Raw genomic sequence first — 4,663 nt, 5'->3', positions numbered from 1 at the left:
CATGTTCGGCCTGAGTCCGATCAGAACCCCTCTCTCGCGCAGCTTCGGTAAGACTTTTACTCGTACCTTTGCTTTGATTGCTAACTGATTTTCTCCTTTTTCCTTTGCAGCTGATATTGTCATGGAGTTAGTGATGGCTGGTATTCTGAAGAGGAAGGCGGCGGCGCTCGAGGCCGCGGCGGCCAAAGAAATGGAGACGCTCGGCATCCAGTCGGTCGGCTCTAATGAAGAAGAGAGCGGGACAAATGCTGGGGAGTCGGTCGCTCAGGCTTCTCTTCCAGAGCCAGCGGCTGGCGCAACTGTTAGCCAAGAACCTTCCGCTCGGGAGGAAGGCTCCGTTCCGGAAGAAGAGCGGCCTCCCCAACAAAAGAGGCGCCGAGTGGAGACTCCCCTCCGGTCAGCCACGCCCGCGGTTTAGCCGTCCACCCGGGTCACTGCAAGCGCTCGCGGCAAGGCACCTGAGGTCGAAGCTATTTCGTCCGACCAGACCCCATCTCAATTGGGCACGCCGGCGGACCCTCTTGAGGTCGTGCCCCTCAGCGTCCTTCCGTCCGCTTCCCGCCGAGTCCAGCGTTCAACAATTTTATCTCAATTTTCGGCGCCAGCCTCCGATCCCCTTCCATTCTCCGCTCGGACGACCCCCTGTCATGGCCGCACTGTTAGGGTCACCCTGCATCTCCCCACCGAGGAGTTTTACCCGAGTCCGAGCGGCCAACTGCGCCTGAGCACACAATTACCCTGAAGGGGCCCCTAGCCGAGATGTGGGCCGACGCTCGGGCGCGCGTCGCGATGATCCCTCTCGGTAACCTAGCCAACAGTCATATGCAAGAGGCCACTGGGGTAAGTGTATTTTCTTTTAGATCTTTTATGCGATATCTCCGATCGGCTTATTAATGATTTTGTTATCTGCAGAGATGGGTAGAGGAGATAGCTGTCTCCAACCGCCTGGCGATGGTGGACGAAGAATTAAGAATACTGAAGGCTGCAGGCGGTTCGCTCGGCTCCCAAGGTCCCTCTTACTCTGAGCTGCAGAAAGAGCTTAAGAAGGCCCAAGACTTGTTGACGACCGAGCAGAAGAAGACGGCCGATCAGGCCCACACATTAGCCGAGCTTGAGCGCGTGAATAAATCTCTGGATCGCAAGATTAGCCTGGCAACTGAGTGGAAGAACACGGCTATCTCCGATCTGGAGAAAAAGAATGTCGAGGCTCGGGGCTTGGAGCAGAAAGTTAAAGAGCTGACGAACCAACTAGCTGGCGAGAAGGTGGCCCGCTCGGCAGAGGCGAATAAGCAAAAGGACGAGCTTAAAACGCTGCAAGAGTCCCTCGCTGCCTCCCAAGCGGCTTTTAAAGAATATCAAGAGGTCGAGCCAAGCCGGGTCGCCGCCCTGAGACAAAGTTACATCCGCTCGCCCAAATTTTCGGAGAAAGTTTGCGAGCGGATGTACACTGCCTTTGACCTTGCTATGACCACCACCACAACATATTTGAAGTCGAAGGGTCTTCTTCCCGACTCTGCTCTCATCCCGGCCGCTGATTAAGTGGCCCTCCTCAACAACATCCCGAAAGATCTTTACGATTACCTAGAATAGAAGTTTTATATGTAATTCGGCCGCTCGGCCAAAGACTATCCTTTTTTTTTGTAATTTGGTCACTCGGCTTTAGTTTCTTCAATATAATATCCCTTTGCTTGCTTTGTCCTTTTGCTAGTCAATATGTGTGCTGTTCGCTCGCCTCTTATCACACCTCTCGTGTTCGAAAGGGCTTTTTACGAAGTATTTTGCGTAGCTTTGCCGTCCGGCGTAATATGTCCTGGTTCGACAGAAGAGGTTGTTCGCTGGATGTTGATGTACCTTTGGGTACTAGGCCGAGTGGAACGTACAGGCGGTCGAACGATATTGACGGCGAGTACCTTTGGGTACTTGTTCACAAGTCCTCTTTATTGCCTTCGTCCGGCCGGAGGGTTTATAGTCGTCGGCTCGACTCTCGAGTTTTAACGTCGGAGCTCGACGGTCTTCCACTCGGAGGATTTATAGTCGCCGGCTCGACTCTTGATTTTTAACGTCGGAGCTCGACGGTCTTCCGCTCGGAGGATTTATAGTCGCCAGCTCGACTCTCGATTTTTAACGTCAGAGCTCGACGGTCTTCCGCTCGGAGGATTTATAGTCGTCGGCTCGACTCTCGATTTTTAACGTCGGAGCTCGACGGTCTTCCGCTCGGAGGATTTATAGTCGCCGGCTCGACTCTCAATTTTTAACGTCGGAGCTCGAGATTTTTAACGTGGAGCTCGACAGTCTTCCGCTCAGAGGGTTTATAGTCGCCGGCTCGACTCTCGATTTTTAACGTCGGAGCTCGACGGTCTTCCGCTCGGAGGATTTATAGTCGCCGGCTCGACTCTCGATTTTTAACGTCGGAGCTCGACAGTCTTCCGCTCGGAGGATTTATAGTCGCTGTCTCGACTCTCGATTTTTAACGTCGGAACTCGACGGTCTTCCGCTCGGAGGATTTATAGTCGCCGGCTCGACTCTCGATTTTTAATGTCGGAGCTCGACAGTCTTCCGCTCGGAGGATTTATAGTCGCCGGCTCGACTCTCGATTTACAGTCTTCCGCTCGGAGGATTTATAGTCGCCGGCTCGACTCTCGATTTTTAATGTCGGAGCTCGACAGTCTTCCGCTCGGAGGATTTATAGTCGCCGGCTCGACTCTCGATTTTTAACGTCGGAGCTCGACGGCCATTAAGGCTAATTTTGACACTGCCGTTCGGCGAAGCTCTTTGCCATCCTTTTATCATTTTGCTTCCTGCATTACAAGGACATGGATGACCCACAACATATATAAAATTACATTTAACGCACCTCTCATCCAGCTCGGTACGGCTGGAGATGATTCGCGCTCCATGGTCGGTCCAGCTGCCGTCCGTCTTCATAGGGGCCCGCCCAAGGAGCCTCCAGCTTGCCGACGTCGCCGACCGGCTTTACTTTCTTCCAGACTAGGTCGCCAACTTGGAATGCTCTAGGGATCACACGCCGGTTGTAGTTTTGCTTCATTCTTTGCCGGTATGCCATCAGCCGAACGGACGCCTTGGCTCGCTCATAGTCGACCAAATCCAGCTCCATGTTTCTCCGCTCGGCGTTATCATCATCATAATTCTGGATCCGGACGGACTCGACGTCGACTTCGACCGGAATAACCGCTTCGCCGCCATACACCAAATGGAAAGGCGTGACGCCCGTTCCTTCCTTTAGGATCGTGCGGATGGCCCATAAGACGCCTGGCACTTTATCCACCCAGCTTCCTCCCAAATGGTCGAGCCGAGCGCGCAGAATGCGAAGAATTTCCCGGTTGGCTACTTCAGCTTGACCATTGCTTTCGGGATACGCCACGGACGTGAAGTGTTGCTCGATGCCATAGCTTTTGCACCAATCTTCGAGCAACTTTCCCGCGAACTGCCGCCCGTTATCGGAAACAAGTCGACGGGGGATGCCGAACCGGCAGATGATGTGTTGCCATATAAACTTTTTGACCATCTGCTCGGTGATCCTGGCCAGTGGCTCAGCCTCCACCCATTTGGAAAAATAGTCGACAGCCACCAGTAGAAACTTCCGCTGACCGGTCGCCATAGGAAATGGACCCACAATATCCATCCTCCACTGGTCGAACGGACATGAGACGGTAGCTGCTTTCATTTCCTCCGCGCGACGGTGGGAGAAGTTGTGATACTTCTGGCAAGAAAGGCACGTCGCGAAGGTCCGAGCGGCATCTGCTTGCAAGGTTGGCCAGAAGTATCCGGCCAACAGAATCTTCTTAGCCAACGATCGTCTGCCCGGATGCCCTCCGCACGATCCTTGATGCACTTCTTGGAGGATGTATGCCGCGTCTTCTGAGCTCACACATTTCAACAGCGGACGGGAGAAAGCCTTCTTGTAGAGTTGGTCTCCAATGAGCATGAACCGACCGGCTCTCCTCCTTAACTGCTAGGCTACTTTCCGATCGGATGGTGCTGCCCCCGACCGAAGAAATTCTATGATGGCTGTCCTCCAATCGCTCGGGAACTCAAGGTCCTCCATCCGGTCGACGTGCGCCACCAAAGATACTTGTTCAATTGGCTGCTGGATGACGACCGACGTTATTGAACTCGCGAGTTTGGCTAACTCGTCTGCCGCCTGATTTTCCGCTCGGGGTATCTTCTGGATAATGACTTCTCTGAAATTGGCCTTGAGTTTTTCGAAGGCTTCCGCGTAGAGTTTGAGCCGAGCGTTGTTAATCTCAAAAGTTCCAGAGAGCTGCTGAGCGGCCAACTGAGAATCTGAAGTGGCTCTGTAATCCAGCCGAACGGACAGATGCATTTGTTCTTCTTGTGGAGAGAGCAATAATACCCCAATTCCGCTTCCGAGCCGAGTAGATGATCCATCCACAAATATTTTCCACATGGCTTCGGGCTCTGTCTTTTGTACTTCGGTGACAAAATCTGCTAAGGACTGCGCCTTTATCGCCGAGCGGGGTTGGTACTGAATATCAAATTCGCTCAACTCCGTGGTCCATTTAATGAACCGTCCGGACGCTTCTGGATTCAACAGCACTCTTCCCAATGGGCTATTCGTCCGGACGATGATAGTATGGGCCAAGAAATAGGGACGGAGGCGCCTAGCAGCGAGGACCAAAGC

The sequence above is a fragment of the Zingiber officinale genome, chromosome 11B (genome assembly GCF_018446385.1).
Source record: "Zingiber officinale cultivar Zhangliang chromosome 11B, Zo_v1.1, whole genome shotgun sequence".
NCBI classification, from domain to species: Eukaryota; Viridiplantae; Streptophyta; class Magnoliopsida; order Zingiberales; family Zingiberaceae; genus Zingiber; species Zingiber officinale.
Note: the sequence above shows the minus strand (reverse complement) of the source record.